Source organism: Suncus etruscus, chromosome 9, assembly GCF_024139225.1.
Source record: "Suncus etruscus isolate mSunEtr1 chromosome 9, mSunEtr1.pri.cur, whole genome shotgun sequence".
NCBI classification, from domain to species: domain Eukaryota; kingdom Metazoa; phylum Chordata; class Mammalia; order Eulipotyphla; family Soricidae; genus Suncus; species Suncus etruscus.
In genome coordinates, this window is record NC_064856.1 from 45,896,729 (window position 1) to 45,914,489 (window position 17,761).

Consider the following 17,761-nt stretch of genomic DNA (forward strand, 5'->3'; position numbering starts at 1 on the left):
ACCCTTTTTCAGCCCTAAACAGCTTTTTACCTTTTCTGTTCCTAGAGCTCAGCAGTTTCTTCCCAGTCTGTCTGGAACAACCTGAATCCCCTGACCCACTGCCCATGCCAAGTCCTTCCCCAGCCCTGCCCTCCATCCTAGCTTCCAGAGAGTTCCAGCAGAGCTCTAGGAAGCATTTATCCATCTTGCTAGCCATGCATTGTCTCTGTTCCTATCTCTTAATGTTGGCAGGCCCGAGGCAGTGTCAGGTATCATGCTAGAATCAAGAGGCTGAGCTGGCAGGAGGTGGACTAGTCTCAGCATCGAGAGACAGAAAGGGTGGGTGCCTGAGCCAGGGGGCAGAGGTTTCTGTTGGAGCTGACCTGAGATCAGAATTTCTAAGGGAAGTGGGAAGGAGCCTGAGTAGACACCAGCTCTCCCCCTCTGAGATCTTTGAGTGCCCAGCCAGACTACAGACCAGGTGGTTGCTTGGAAAGCAGAAACCAAATCCCAAGGCACCTTATTCTCTGGGTTTGGAATTTCATCCTCTTGGTAGTGACACTCCTGGGTTTTTAAGTGGAAAGTCACTTCCTCCAGGTTTTCACAAAGAACATCAATTTTTTGGAAGTTAGTGCTGATGTGAAATCATTTTGTTTTTCCCTAAGTTTCCCCTGGATCTCTGAATTAACAGCCATATCCTTCATCTTATTATGTAATTATCCTATTCACCTTAAGTTAAGAAGACCCAAATCTTTTTGTTTGTTTGTTTTTTGTTTTTTGTTTTTTTTAGGCCACATCTATTGATGCTCAGTGGTTACTCCTAGCTATGCGCTCAGAAATCGCTCCTAGCTTGGGGGACCATATGGGACACCAGGGGATCGAACTGTGGGTTTGTCCTAGGTTAGCACGTGCAAGGCTTACTGCTTGAACCACCACTCTTCCCTCCTCCTTTTTTTTTTTTTTTTGAAAACCCAATTCTTTCCCAGTCTTAAAGCTCATGTGGAATGAAGGGGCAATGGGCAGTGGTGGAGAGTTTCCACTCTTTAGAGTGGCCTTAGAGAAATGGGCAAGAATGTAGAGGAATTGCTATAAACTATGTTATTTCTGTACAAATAGGGAGAAATTATTCCATTGCTAGAGTTTATGTTCTGAAACTTAACAAAAAGTACTTATTCTTTCTTTAGTATATACAGTTGTTGTTCTTCCTTCCTTTCTTCCATCCTTTTCTTTCTTTCCTTTCTTCCTCCCTCCCTTCCTTTCTCTTTCTTTCCTTCCTCTTTCTTTCCTTCCTTCCTTCCTTCCTTCCTTCCTTCCTTCCTTCCTTCCTTCCTTCCTTCCTTCTTTCTTTCTTTCTTTCTTTCTTTCTTTCTTTCTTTCTTTCTTTCTTTCTTTCTTTCTTTCTTTCTTTCTTTCTTTCTTTCTTTCTTTTCTTTTCTTTTCTTTTCTTTCTTTTCTTGCTACACCAGGTGGTACTTAAAGATTACTCCTGACTTTGCTCTAAGAAATAATTCCTGGCAAGCTTGGGTGACCAGATGGGATGCTGGGGAACAAAACCAGGTCATCCTTATGCAAAGCAAACACCCTAACCTCTGTGCCTCAGCTGTGACCTCAGTTATTGACTTTGAATATATGAAACATATATATATGTTATTTCAATAAAATATTTAAAAGGTAGAAGCCTCAACTATGGTACAGTAGATATGTTTCTTGCCTTTAACACAAGGGACCCTAGTTCTATTCCCAGCATCCCAGGTGGTTCCCCAAGCCCTCTCAGGAGTGATTTCTGAATAAAGAACCAGGAGTAACCCTAAGCACTGCTGAGTATATCCAAAAATCAAGAAGTCAAAAAAGATATGAAAAAATTTAACAAAAATAAGGAAAAATTAAAAAGAAGGGTCAACATAAAAAGAGATCTTTAATTATTACCTCGATACCATACTTACTTTTGGGTGGCTTTTTCCAGGCAATATCTCTAACTCCCATCACTGAATTGGCACCTTTGCTGGCTAGTTGAAGTGCCGCTCAAGCAATGTTTGTATTCTACAGACACAGCATGGCCATAAGAATATCTAGTCACAAAAACAAAAAAACAAAAAACAAAAAAAACCTCTATATTCTTCCTCTTCCAGACACACAATGTTTTACATGTCAGCTCATGACTGACATGTCCATGTCAGGCTCATGACCATGGCCTCTGTGCATATATAGTAGATGTGAGTGTATTCAGTGGCTCCCATCTCACTACCTTTGCCAGGGCTCTAAGCACCTAGTAGGATGAGGAATGAAGAGGTCAGTTACTGTCCTGGTTTTCTAATCATCTAAGAGATGGGAAGCCCACTACTCTTACTGTTGGCTGTAGATAGAGTCAGACACACTTCTGGGTTTAGGGTCAAAGAAGATGGAGGGGGTTAAGGGTGAATCTGGAGAACACGCCATTGTCTTACAGTACTAAACCCTATTTCCTCCCTCTTTACTTACTGCCAGTATCTGTACCACTCGTCTGTTACTTTTCAGGGCCTCTTACAACTGCTTCTGCAGAAACCACCATCAAAACCCTTGAAGAAATGGCTTCTTGAAGACTTAGACCTGTGACCTTGGGCCAGTAACTTCATCTCTTTGAGTCAGGTTCTGCATTTAAAGCTCAGAGATAAGGTGCTCTGCTGTGCTTACCATTTTAAAGTCCAATGATTCAGAAGTGCTAGTAGAGGTGAAGGAGCCTGTGATCTGCACCACTGCCTTGTGGAGATGTATCAACATCCATGTTGTACAGATGAGAATCTGGGAATCTCAGAGATGCTGGGAACCTTGCCCAAGGTCACAGAGCTAGAAAGTGATGCCAGGTAATAAAGTACTATTGCTGGGTCCATGTTGATTTTGTTCCCCCAGCCTGATGTGGTTGGTAGGTATATAATAACTGCTAAATGATTGCTTTTTGAGTGACTGTCTCCAAAGCATTATCAGGAAATAAAAGATTGCAATTTAGGTATGTCATTCGGGCTCTAATATTTCACTACTAAATAAGCTAAGCATTTTCCCCTGTGTGTTTACATATTAGATGACACTTCTGTGTCTGCTCCCAGTTCATTTGCTGGTGTCATAAATGTTTTCCCCTATCAGTATACACCAGACCATTAAGTCTTCCCCTCTAATCACACCACACATATATTTCCCCTTGCTGCTCTTTTTGCTTTGGGCTCTTTTCTGGAGTATGCATGGTGAAGGGAAAGGCATTGCCATTCCTGATAAAGTGCATAATATGCTAAATCCCTGGTTAGAATCTCTCCACACAGGTCCTTCCATTGCTCAGACCTCTCAGACTCCCACTGCCCCACCCAGTGCTCATTTGAGGTGAAAGGCTCGTCAAAGACAGCTGGGAGGTTAAAACAGGCAGTATAACCTTAAGCCAGGGACCCTTGCCAGCAATGAGAGGACAAATGTATACCTTAAATACATGAAGTGCTTATGGGTAAGTTTGCCTCTAAAGGAGTGACTTTAATCTTAGCTAAAGACCCAGTAATTGTTCACTGCATTGTTTACACCATTCATGGGAAGGTGACCTGTGATGTCAGTGGTGTCCCAGGGTCACTGACTGTTTCATATCAGTAGCAATGCTTGAGATTGAGTGTCACAGGTAATGCTTATTTATTATTCCAGATAATTCTTATTCTAGTGCCCTCTCTCTCACCTCTAGTTTTGAAGAAAGTGAAGCATCTTTTCCTATCTCTGCTGGGAAAACTGAGGCAGAGACTCACCTATGTTGGTCACTGGTGGAAACATGAGCCTTCTCTCAAGATGACAGATTTGTCATTTTTACTATGTCAGTTGAGTCCCTGTGCATGGTTCTTACCACCCAGTGATGAAGCAGAAGTCATGCTGGGTTCAGATATTCTGCTGCTGGGAGAGAAGACTCACCCCCATGTTATGCATCTAGAAAGATGCATCTGAGGAAGATGTTGCGTTAGTCCCTCTCTGTCCCTCCCAACCACAGACAAAAACTATTGCAGAGGGTGAGGATGATGCCAAGTTGAATTCTGAAAGGAGGCAGTGATAGTTGGTGATGAGCATGCCCTATAAGTGCTTCCTGGGTAGGAATTGCTTTGCTGATTTCTCTGGTACAATTGTGTCACAGCTAGCTTGCCAGCATGGGAGAACCTACCATCCCTTCAACTTCCTATGTGAGTAGCTTTCCTCTCAAAGCTTCTAGTTCATCAGAATGAACAGAGACATAAGCTGTAAAATTATAAAGGTTTTATAGCTATAATGTATACATGATGCTCTAATAGTTCCACTTATTCTAAGCAACATTAATGAAATAACCATCTGTGTTATCCCATTACCCTTCCCAGTGTAATAAAGGACAGTAAGGCATGGGGATGAGCTTCTGCATTGACCAGAGAGACAAGCATGAAGAAGTAAAGGAACATAAAGCATGTCAGAGCCTGAGGAGTTGATTTGAAGAAAAGGGACCTTGGAGAAGTGTGGGAGAACAACCCAGTTTTTGGTCAGGAAGGTCAGGAAGGGGCAAGAAGAGGCTATGGACAGTGGAACAAAAAAGGTTTTTTCTGATATCTAGAGAGCTGAGTCAGGGACAGTTCTGGAGAAGAAGCTTCTACTGATATGCACTAAAACCTGACTTTTAAAGAATATTCCAGAAAGTTGAGAGAAGCCTCATAGAACCATCCACCTTGGCCACTTGTCTCTATCTGGTGGTTGAGAGCTCTTGCCCAAGATATGCTTCCTTTCATGCTGCAGCATAGAACAGAGTGTGTTTGTTTATTCTTATAGATACAAGATCTGTCCCTGGCACTTGCCTCTACTTAGGGTGGTTCTATGCAGGCCCAACTTCTCTGCTGAGCTTCCCCTCTGGTCTGATGGCCTCTTCACACCTGTTCAAGCTACAAATTCACATGGTTATTGGTGCATGCTGTCACAAGCCTCTGTTTGCCATGGTTTACTGCGAGAACCCCCAGATGGGACCCTGATTATAACGGCTTGGTGCAAGCAGCTTCCTGGTGAGAGCATGGGCACACTTGCTGTACTCCAGTTCCCAGCAGCAGGTGCCATGTCAATGGCAGGTCTGGGCTTTCACACCAAAAGAGAAGGAGCAGTAAATCATCCAGGCCTTCCTAAGTGGAGACACACAGCCAGAACTTCCTAGGAAGTTTGCACGAAACCATCTGGGTCTTTGTTACTTCCTGCGGTCCTTGGAGTGACACAGCTGGTCCTCAAACATTCTGTCATGCTGTGGGCTCGGGACAAGCTGGGCTGCTGCTGTGGGTAGGAGTGGAGGGAGGCTGAGAGAGCAGCACCTAGGGAAGGGTGTCTGGCTTAGGGGCTGCAAGAGGCCCAGATGTCCTGACTCCTTAGGAGGCGGCTGTCTGCATGTGCAGCTGTTCCTCTTAGTGCTCTTAGTGTGTGTGGGTGCAGTGTCTGTATGTGATCTCTCCCTTTACTTTGATAATTGGTCTTAGGGCCAACTAACAGCTGCTGGAGCTGCCATCATTGGAATAAAATCACCTGCTTCCTGCAGTCTGTAGGCAGAGAAGATCCTTTTTTTTTCTCTTTCTTTTTTTTTTCTGGTTTCTGTGTCACAGAGATGTTCAGAGTATATACTCTTGGCCCTGCACTCACTCAGGAATTACTCCTGGTGGTGCTTGGGGGACCATTTAAGATGCCAGGGATCAAACTCAGGTCAGCTGCTTGCAAGGCAAGTGCACTACACACTGTACTATCTTTCCAGTTGCCTCTCATGTTTCCAGTTGCCTTTCCATGAGCTTCAAAATCATGATTTGCCCTCTCAAGGCTATGTTCTCCCTTATTTTCTGTGTTTTTTTTGGGGGGGAGGGGTCACACCTACCAGTGGTCAGGGATTACTCCTGGCTCTATGGTCAGAAATCACTTCTGGCAGACTTGGAGGACTCTATGGAATTCAGGGAATCAAACCTGGGTCAGTACCAGGTTGGCTGCATGCAAGGCAAACATCCTTTCCACTGTACTATAACGCCAGCTCTTTTTCTATGTCTTTTTACTTATTCTTTAAGCCCCTAGTCTCTATAGAACATGTATCCCACTTGCTTATCTCTATATCTCTTTGCTTGCCTTTTTATACTCTCTTGAATATTTCCTCTTATTTTCTTTCCTCCATCTTTGTAAATAAGTTGCTTCACTAAAAAATAATAATAATAAAAATGTTATTTGTTGAGCCAGATAGTACAGGGCTGTTGCTTGTGCCTCTACCATGTCATCTCTGTCTTCCTGTGTCAGCAACAAGCCCTAGTTAACAGAATTGAATCAAGGGTACCTTGGAGGCTTAAGAAAAAGAGATGGTTCTTTTTTTGGGTTTTGGGTCACACCCGGCAGCGCTCAGGGGTTCCTCCTGACTCCATGCTCAGAAAACCGCCCCTGTCAGGCACAGGGGACCATATGAGATGCCAGGATTTGAACCACCACTCTTCTGCATGAAAGGCAAATGCCTTATCTCTATGCTATCTCTCCAGCCCCAAGAGATGGTTCTTGTCCAGAGTGATGATTTCAAGATACCCTATACAATACAGAAAAATAATCTGCACTCCTATACTCCTCTGTTCTTTGTAGCACTGTTTACATTACCCAGAAACTAGAAATGACCTAAGTTCCCAAGAACAGATGAGTGCATAAAGAAACTATGTCATATCAGCACAATTGAATACTATGCAGCTGTTAGGAAAAATGAAGTAATGAAATTTGCTTATACATGGATGGCTATAGAGAATATTATGTTGAGTGAAATGAGTCAGAAGAAGGATAGTCATAGAATGACCCCACTCATTTGTAAAATATATATTAAAAAAAGATAGTATTCAACAAAGAGTGGAGAGTATAGTAATGGCAGAGTTGGAAATTATTATTCTGGGTAACAAATGGGTGTTGAAAGGAGATAATGTGAGAGTTACCTTCAGTAACTATATTGCAAATCACAGTGACCAAAAGGAAAAAAGGAAGACAGAGAGACAGAGAGAAGAAAAATGTCTACCATAGAGGCAGGTGGGGGGGTGCAGAAACTGTGACATTGGTAGAGGGATATGTGTGCTGGTTAAGGGATGGGTAATGGAACATTGTGTGACTGAAACTCAATCCTGAACAAATTTGTATCTGTGTATCTCACAGTAATTTAATAAAAACATTAATGTTTTTAAAAATGAAAGTAAGACAGATAATAAGAGAAAAAATGTAGGGTTCGGAAAACAAAATGTCTCATGGACTGAGAGCCCCATTATGTAGCAAGTCAGCCCCTGAAGAGGTTGACTGATGGTGGGATGGAATATGAGGCCTTTCTCTTCCAACTCGGAGCACGCGTCTGCCACCCTGTCTAGCCGACGGTTCTGAGGTGAAATGGCGGGTAAACAGCTCGCAGACAGTCAGGCTCGTGGAAATATTCACTTTATTCAGTGGACAAGACTGAAGTCCAAAGACTCAGCTTCTGTTCCAGCCAAAAAGCCCCATGCACTATTTTTATTGCTTTGATTCCATAGAACAACATGGCGGAAGAGAACAACATTCTTGGATCATTTGGCTAACTATATTAATATCACAGTGATATTAAGTGATATTACAGTGTGATCAATATATCAGACATCTAATATACTTGGAAGAACATCTTTGTTGTGAACTTGCCTGAAGGGATTATTTCTTGGGGAAAATAGAGGTAAGCAGAGATAAGACTCTTGCCTCAATGTTTTTCCACTTCAGCCTTGTTTTTATGGATTTGAGGTCTGTTTTGTTTGTTTGTTTTTTATATAAATACCATGGCTACAAGGTTGTTCATACTACAGTATTTTTCCCACAGATAAAGTTGTTCATGATTGAGTTACAAATATACAATGTATAACAAATTTCATCAGTGTGCATTTTCCACTATCAACATCAACAGTTTCCTTCTCACTCTCTCTGATGTCCTTTTCCCTCCCACCTACCCTCTCCTCCTGCCTGCCTCTGAGGCAGGCACTTTACTTAACTCTCTCTATCTCAGTCTCTCTCTGTGTCTCTCTGTATCTGCCTCTCTCTGTCTTTCTCTCTCCCTCCTCTTCCTTTGCTTTTTTTGACATTGTGGTTTATACTACTGCTATTAAAGGGTTGCCATGAATATCTACTCTTTGTGGCAAGCTTCCTACCATGCATATGTCCTCCTAATCCTCATCTCTAATGTCTCTGGATATCTTTTCTACACTATATTTTACTTTTATTATATCCCACAGATGAGTGAAATTATTCTATGTTTATCCCTGACTCATTTCGCTCAGCATAATATTCTCTATGCCCATTCACGTATAAGCAAATTTCATGACTTGATTTTTCCTAGTGGCTGCATAGTATTCCATTGTGTAGATATATCACAGTTTCTGTAGCCACTCATTTGTTGTTGGGAATCTGGGTTGCTTCCAGATTCTGGCTACTGTGACTTCTGCTGCAACACAGGAGTGCAGGGTCTGTGTTTTTATCCATTCTGCCTTTCTCTTCATTCCATCTATCTTCATCTTAATCCTTACATTCCTGCAATGTGTGTTCTCAGCATGGTGGAGAGAGCATGGACTTTGCCTGGTGAGAGTGTAGGTGGCATAACAACCTCCAGCAAACTCTAGCACCAGAGCATCTTAAAGGGAAAGAATGTAACCTCCCCACACACACTAGGCAGGTATGCAGCTAGAGAACCAACACCATAACCCAGTGTGGATGCCACCCATCACAGCAGCAGTAAAAAGGGTAAGGTGAAGAACAGCAGGTCACAGACTAGAACTGGACACACAAGATTTAGCACAGAGATATGAGGGCCCAGCGGAGGTGTGAGTGAGAAAGCATCTTTGTGTTTCATCACACTTAGGGCACATGTTGGGGACCCATGCAGGACCCTTAGGAATAAAATAAAGCTCCCTGATGGGCCCTGGGCTCAGAGTACAGGTGGACATGGAAGTGACTGCCTCTACCAGTTCTGTTGTGGCATGAAATGACATCCTTCTGGAAGAATATGGATGATGACTTTTGACCTTCAAAGCATCATTCATAGACATGAAATCACTGTAGCTTCTGGAGTTGGCAGTGTCAAATGTGCCCCAAAGAGAATTAATTACCCCATTCAAGGTATCATTCAGAAAATACAGCAGATGCCTTTCAGTAAATTGGTTTTATATTTATGGAAATCTCATTTTCCTTTGTGCTTACTTTTTTTCTCTTGACCCTCCTCAACACACACACACACACACACACACACACACACAAAATGTACATACTTCCTCAACCTTTATGGAATTGAAGCTAAGTCTGAAATTATCTTAATAATGTTTTGAATCAAGGTAAGATTAAAAATTTTTAAAGAATCTCTGAATATAGGACCAAATCGGTCAGTATTTTACTTTTAAAGCAACATCAAAAGAATAAAATATGAAATAAATGGAAATATAGAAACTTTGGGGGATAGAACAAGAAATTTGAGGATCTTTCAGGTTCTATGCATGCCTCTATGAATAATGTAGTGTAGTGAATCATAACTTATGATTTTTATTTTATTGAATGTTATAGGATTCACAGGGATTTTTTTAGGTTCAACTCTAACCTTTATCCTTTAACTGTTTTGGCCCTCAACTTCTCTATTTGTGCTTCAAAGTACTCTACTGGGATGAGGAGGGTAAACCTTGCACTTGAGCAGAGTCAGGTAAATGCTCATGTTCAGTACAATTGTTTATTTATAGGAATGGGTGGGTGTGTTTAGAATACCAAGAAATTACAATACAAAAAAAGAAACATGACAGGCACATGAAGCTAGAAAAATTTTACTCTTGGGAAAATTTTGTTTGTAGTAGAAATTATCAGTAATTTCTTTGCTTATAATAGACAATAATGTCTTCTAAGTTAGCAACCTTTGTCTATTTGTCAAATATTTGTGCAGGGAATTTCTCAGATGATGTCTCAAAAAACTGGGTGAGAGGAACCTACCCAGTGCTGAGTAGGGGAGCATGGGCAATCAGATACTGATACGTGGATCAGCAGAACTAGACAGTTTCATGCTAGGACCCTATTATAGGGTTTTTTCTGGTCACCTCATGATTTGTTCAGAATGGTTTCATCCACAATGGGGATTGGGGTGGTGGGCAAGACAGAGTACAGAGGACTGAACAAGGCACTAAGCATTGTATAAATTGGAATGGAATATTTATACATCATGCTTGTATGTCTTTTATATTAAAATAGAATAACAAATAGTCAAAGATGACAGAATCTGAGAACTGACTTATATAATAAAGTGTAACACAGTTGGGAGACAGGGTTAGGGGACAATGGTGGAGGAAAGGGGGCGCTCTGGTAGAGGGTGAAAGGTTATAATATTGTACTCATTAAACACTAGCAGTAATAGTATTTTAAATCATGGTGCTGTTAATTGCATTAAAAATCAATTAAGGGCCCGGAGAGATAGCACAGCGGCATTTGCCTTGCAAGCAGCCAATCCAGGACCAAAGGTGGTTGGTTCGAATCCCGGTGTCCCATATGGTCCCCCGTGCCTGCCAGGAGCTATTTCTGAGTAGACAGCCAGGAGTAACCCCTGAGCACCGCCGGGTGTGACCCCCCAAAAAATCAATTAAAAACATAAGAACTTAAACTATTTTAGAGGCATTTTGTGTTGTTTACTATGGGTGGGCTTCAGCTCAACAAAACTATTAATTTTGTTATTAAAGGCAATGAGTCCTTAATAATCTGTGATCATGTCCTATCTTTCCCTCTTGGTATGACTGAGACCCTCTTTGAGCCTTCCCTCTGCCTTCTTTGTGCTGAGCTTGACTTTCCTGTAACCTTTCCTGTAATCTTGCCAACTCTTGTTTGGGAATGTGGAGATGAGTCTAGCTCTTTGCTAGAGAATTCCAGGGAGAGGAGAAATTTTCATGCTTTCTGCTTTTGGGCACCCATTCTCTGTTAAATGAGAAAGTAAATTCAAATGATTTGATGAAGTGGAATAACTGGGAAGAACAGCCCATTCAACAGGCAGAAATTGAAGATTTAGAGTGGTTGAGTGGCAGGTCTGAGGTAGCGCCCTGATTAGTGTCAGGCCTGGAACACACATAACCAGGTTTTCATCCCAGTTATTAATGGTTGTGGTCATTACTGGGTGCAATTCCAGTGGTCCTGGCTCATAGCACCACAGTCTCAGACCTGGCACTGAATTGGCACTTAATTGACTGGGAATCACTGGAGATGGCTCCCAACTCCAGCATAGGACCCTCCCCTAACAACAACGACAATAACAAAAAGACATTAAGAGACATTTGATTCTTGTCTCTATCTTCATTGAGGCACTGTGATTTCCTATTCTATTAATGGTAATTTTGTGCACATGTATTCCAATACCACACCCACCTCTACTAATGTCCCAAAGTCCTCTAAGATGCCCATCCTCTCCAACATCAAATCTGTGGACCAGTTCTTTGGTTCCCTTGCTTTGAGTCATTTCGTGTTCCCTTAGTGTGATCTCTATATCCTATACCTCAGAGAGTCATTCTGTAGCTGTCTCTCTTCTTCCAACTTGCTTCACTGAGCATAATACCCTCTAGCTCCATCAGCATAGTGGTAAATTGTATGAGTTTTACATATCTCACAGCTGCATAATATTCCTCTGCTAAGGCAGTGATATATAAATCCCATCTTGGCAGCTACACTCCAAACACAAAAGCACTCGTGGGAAAGGACACATACACACCTTCATTCATTGAAGTGCTGCATCTGACTTCTGTAATGTTGATGTCTGGGAAATGTTATGTCTCAAATGTTGCTACCCATTCAGCACCACCAGCTTTTCCCCAGGATGTTTTCATTTTTTTCACAGTTCTAGACAGCCTTGACCTTGGTGCCAGAGATATAGTAGGCAGTGTGAGAAGCCTGTGAACTATGATGCATTTTAGACCAGGGCTCCCACTATGCAGGGAGGGACAGGAGATTAGAGGTAGCCTGGAAGGCAGTATGAAGGCAGGGGACTGGCATGGGATTTTTCAGGATGTTTAGGATGCCTCTATTTCTTTTTCTTCCCTGAAAGACCCCCCCCAGGGCCTCTTCACTCTCAGAGCTGGGGTGACATATCTGTGAGAAATGGTCAGGGTCTCTTGCTACCCCACTCAGTCCCTGAAAGACCCTTCTTCAAGGCCTGTTCACTGCCAGAGCTGGGGTGACAGATCTGTGACAAATGGTTAGGGTCTCTTGCCACCTCACTCAGTCCCATCTGCATTTTCTGCTTCACAGAAAAATCCAGTTTCATCCTTCAAAATTCAATGGCCCAGCAGAGAAGGCGGCCAGGCCTCCGGACACTGTTGAAACTTCAGCTGTGCTGACATGGAGTCAGGTTAGTGCCCTTTTCTGCTCTGATCTTCCATGGCACCAGCTCTATCACATCTACTTCTGTAACCTTGCTGATGTAAACACAGTTGGACTCTATAGGTGTGCGTGTCTTTTTTGGTTGAAGTTTTCAGCATGTAGAATAAAGGTACCATCAGGAAAGAGGCTGCCTCCAGGAAGCAAATGCAGTGGGAGGACTGGGGTGTCTTGGAAGTCAGGCTGGCATGCAGGGTATGAGGGGCAGGCAAGGACCATCTAGCCAGGATGAATGGGTGATATGCACTGGTACCCAAAACCACCATTAGGTCAAAGACCATGAGTCAAGGCCAAGGGAGTTCAGAGATTTAGGTGCATGTCTTAGTTAAGCTGCAGCATCAGTAGCTGTGGCCCAGGCCTTCCCTGCCTCTGAACCCTCAGAACCTCACAAAGAATCAGCAAGTGGGTTGGATAAGAATTTCCAGAAGTCTCCCATACCCTCCAAAATACCCATAGTGCAATCCTGGGTGTCAAAGTCATTCTGGGATCCAAGAGATAAGGAGCAGGTCTGTGGGTAGGGGTTGGGTTCTCACTGCAGAAGTTCAGGATGAGAGGTAGACAGAGGGAGGAGGAGGTGGTGGGAGCTGACCAGAGGATGGGGCTGGAGCTAAACTTGACAGCCAGGGGCCTTCTGTAACTATCATTCATATTCTGGTATTGATCAGTGATTCTAAGGGCCATGAAGCCCTGGTGGTATGGTTGCTTTCAGCTAGAAAAGAAGCTACTAGTACTGTGGGCAGTGGTCACATAAACATAGACAGTGGTGAGCCAGTGCCATGGCAGAGAAGATAATTTAATAAAGGGGGAAAAAAACGAAAGAGTGATAAAAGCTGGATACATATGGAGGCGAGGTTACCATGAAAAAGATTAAAAAAGAGAGTACAGCGGGTAGGAGTCTTGCTTTGCACAAGACCAACATTTGTTCTATCCCCAGCACTATAACAGGTTCCCCAGGCTGTGCCAGGAATGTTCCCTGAACACAGAGCAAGGAATCAGCCCTAAGCACTTCCAAGTATAGTCCCCCCTAAATCAGAAATAAAAATCAATAGGAGCAGGAGAGGAATCCCTGTCAAGTGAACCCATTTCTGAAAAATACAATGTCTTTGTTTTACCTCTGAGTCACACTTGTCTGGAAGCCCATATCTTGGATGCTCAGTTATTCTGCAGTAAGAAATTAACTCCCAAATTTCAGCCAAAGAGCCACATCCCTCCTTCCCATACTTCCTGTCTTCCCAAGACTGGCAGAGGCCATGCAACCAGGTGACAAGAGCATCCCCATTTTGGCATATATTCTTTGATACCAGTGTATAGGGACAACTGGATCAGGCTTCTGCAGCCAAGATAGTTGAGTCTGTCTTCTATTTGAGCCTAGAAGTGGCCACAACCATGGTTCTGCTCAGGGCATACTTGTGTCTAATGAAAGTATCTGAGAATGGAGATGGACAGGGAGAGTTGATGAGCAGCAACAGCTGCTATTACAGTAGAGATTCCATTCTACAAATGTTAAAGTTGAGGCATCAAGATATGCTTTTGTCCAAGGTTCCTCAGCTGAGATGCACTGAATTTTGATCTCAGGGAACCTCTGATGTATTTACTTAACTGAGCTGTTCGGCAAAGATTAAACACTTCCCGCAGCACCATGAGAACCATGGTCATCTCTGGATATGTTACAGTAGCCTATGCAGAGGTGTCCTCCTCTGCTCTCAGCCCAGAGTATGCCAGTACATGATTCTAAGCAGACATATTGGCATGTTTGGCTCGGTCTGTAGTGGGACAGGTAAGCAGTTTTTACATTTAGTCAGGTGTTGCAAATTGCATAGTATATTGAGGTTTTGTGCCAACTTCTTCAATTTTGCAACTTACTTAACTCCCTTTTATTCCATTTCTTAACTAACATCAGAAGCCTAAGCTGAAGGTACACTCTTCATCCCAATCCCAATGCTTCGATATCACAAAGACATAATGATTAGCATTTTAAAAAATGAAACCTTGGGCCCGGAGAGATAGCACAGCGGCATTTGCATTGCAAGCAGCCGATCCAGGACCAAAGGTGGTTGGTTCGAATCCCGGTGTCCCATATGGTCCCCTGTGCCTGCCAGGAGCTATTTCTGAGCAGACAGCCAGGAGTAACCCCTGAGCATCGCCGGGTGTGGCCCAAAAACCAAAAAAAAAAAAAAAATGAAACCTTGTCCTCCACTTCCTCATTTCTGTTTCATGATTTAGGCTGTGGGTGGGGGGTCCACAACTAGTGGACACCTAGCTCAAGACTTGTATCTAGTTCTGTACTCAGGTCCTCTCTATGGCACCTCCACACCACCTTAATCAATAAATGTGATTTCCACTTCCCTCCCTAAATGTCTCTCCCCTTGGGTCTTTATGTTTCCTCTCTCTACATTCTGTCAGGTGTCACTCGTGAACATAGCTCTCAATATGATCATGAGATCCTCAAGATGCTGAGTCATAGAGTCATTCAACCCAATTCTGGACCCAGAACCAGACGTTTTGAACTCAGAGAGTGAGAAAGGTGGGGAGGGAACAACTGCCATGCTTTGCTTCACAAGATCTGAATCTGGTAGCTTGGGCTTGTCTAAGTGGGTTCTTCTTTCTAGAAAGTACTCTCATTTTTCTGTGCTGCTCCATCCTGGAGCATTGCAGTCTCCTGCACAGGGGCTGAAGCTTCCCTCTCTCCTGTCATCTATCACAGAGGCATCAGACAAAGCAGAAAACAATATATTCCTACTGAGAAAGGCAAGACATATGGCTTTGTTATCACATTGGAAGCCCACAGGACAATGAATCCACAGGACCAGAACCTGCTCTGCTTTTCCTTGCACCCATCCTCACCACCCTCTCAGTGTGAGTGGTGATTGGAGTGCAGTGGAAGAATAAAGCAGGGACCTCTGTACCAACACATTCTGCATGGGGTTATCCTCCCAGTCTCACTCCCTTTTAACTTTTCTCCCAAGCTCTTCTCTCCATGGATTCCTTTACTATTCCCTAGAAATGTGTCTCTTAGCTGTCTTCCCCATGGTGTATAAGCAGCTAAGTGAAGGCAATGACTATGCTTGTCCCATAATGTCCCCATGCCTAAAATACTGTATAGCATATAGCTAGTACCCACTGCAGAGATTGGAGGAGTGAGTAAGTAGACAGAGAATTGTGTACTAGGATCAGAGCAATAGTACAGTGGATTAGGTTTATCTTGTATGAATCTAGCCTGAGGTCAATCCCAGCATTCCATATGGTCCCCCAAACCTGCCACAAATGATTCCTGAATGCAGAACCAGAAGTAACCCCTGAAAATCGTTGGGTGTGACCCAAAACAAACAAACAACAAATTTGGCACCAGATTCTATATTCAGTACATTCTGCCTTATAAACACTGTCCCTTCTCCCCAGGTGAACCCTCGGGGGGAGGGGGCTGAAAACTCTGTTCCATGACATAGAATCGTCATCCATTCCTACCAGTCACCCTGCGGTGTTTAAGACATCTTGTCGACCTATTTCTGAGTTTGACGTGCAGTTAGAAATCATTCAAACCAAGTCAACCTGGGGTACTTTGTAGAACTGCAGCTCAGGCACCCTGGCCTCCTTCCTTGTCTGACCTCTTTGCTCACAGTCAAGAGGAAGATACCTGTTTCCAACTCAGTCCCCTCCCGCTTAGCGCCTGCCTCCTGCCTTGGAGATCAGGACAAGAAGGCAAATGGGACACTAATGAAATTCAGAGAGAAAACTAAATCTGGAGGTGTTGCAAACACAGAGGGGAAGGGAAGCAATTTCAAAGAATGTCGAGGTGGGAGAAGGAGTGGAGAGAGCTGGGAGCCAATACCAGTTAGACTGGCATAGTCCCACCTCTGAAACTTTGATGACAGGCATGGGATAGGACACTTTATCATCAGCCATTGCTTTAGGGACTTCATTTTGTGTCATTCAACTAAAGGCCTTTTTAATGTATTGACTTCATGCATCTTTTTATTCATGCCTTCCCGTCCCAAACAAGATAAGTGGGTTAATTTGTTCATTTATTCCAAGAACATTTGTTGTAAAAGTTAAGATTAAAGGGAAAGGGGGAAGAAAGAAAGATAATCAGGAGCATCAGAGAATATATTCCTGGAAAAGAAATTGCAATCCATCATCCAGATTCTGGAGTTCAAGTTACTATCTACTATAGGTATTAGTGATTCAGAGTTTAAGTGGACATGCTTTGACAGAACTGCCCATCCTGACTAATTATGGAAACTGGAATTGAAACAAATAGTTTCCCAGGGCTGAAAGGAAGAAATAGTGCTCAATGAAGATACTCCTTCTTAGAGAGATGATAAGTAAGATTAAGAATGCATCATCACCTATGCTGTCAATTATGTCAGCTAAGTGAGAATAAATGAACATTTATTGAACTCTTACAATGGGTTAATATCTGTGCTAATTGCATATTTTATCCTCATTATGAAAAAAAAAAACCCTCCAAGCTTTGCTCAAGAGCATTTTCTATCAGTAAAACTGAGCCATAGAGCAGTCTGTTGCTCAGGAATATCTTGTTGAGCACTTGGTGAGCTGGGCTTTGAAGCCTATCTGGGGGATATTGTTGGGAAATGCAGAGTGTGGTCTCAGTAGTTACATGTTTTCATGAAGGATACTCAGCCACAGTATGGCTATTCCCTGGCAACCCACCACCCATACTGGTTCTACTACTTCCTTCCCTGACCATTTGCTTGTTCTGTAAGGCTTCTTTCTTCCCCATCTTTGCATCTTTGCACCTGAGTGCCCTTCCTCCATTCAGATACTCCATTTTTACCTTTCAGCATAGAGTAACCTCCTTAGCAATCCTTTTAGACCAAGGGAACACAGGATGGTGTTGAGAAGAAAAATAAAGAGGCGATTGACTGATGATAGAATATAAGTGGTGCCATAGATTGACTCAAAATTACACAGATTGACCCAATTGCCACAGATTGACCCAAAGCTTCCTTGTTTCTTCAAAGAAGGAACCCCTGGAGGGAACCACTCTGGGTTCTGCCTTTTATCCTTGAAGAAGCCAAAATAGGAGCCATAGGAAGCAACTGGAGGATTCTGTTCTTACCAAGAATCCTGGGGTCAGGGCCAATAATAATTCAGCCATTCTGTCATGTCTTTGTCTTTAACCATCTTTCATGTGATCTCTGTTTATCTTTCTCCAACCTCAGATGGAGGCTTCTCCAAGTTCTGGGTGCCCAGGATTGCTAGAGAGCCATTCACAAGTTAGTTTTTTTTTTTTGTTTGTTTGTTTTGGTTCATTTTTCAATAGGAAGGTCACTTTCATTATCTTTGGTGGAGTCAATGAACAAATCCTCATCATTGTGAAAGTTGTTTCCTGTTGCTAATGACAGCATGGCCTGCCAATCTCTGTGGGTGGTAAGTT

The 17,761-nt window shown here is 42.9% G+C and overlaps 1 protein-coding gene across 1 annotated transcript in view; it reads left to right on the forward strand.

Annotated features, from left to right (window-relative positions):
• The window catches only part of TENM4 (teneurin transmembrane protein 4), a 569,696-nt gene that overhangs the window by 68,876 nt on the left and 483,059 nt on the right, over positions 1–17,761 (forward strand). Inside the window, exon 2 of the mRNA XM_049780241.1 lies at positions 12,235–12,334. The gene's annotated coding sequence lies outside the window, so the exon portion shown is untranslated. The remainder of the gene's footprint in view (positions 1–12,234; positions 12,335–17,761) is intronic.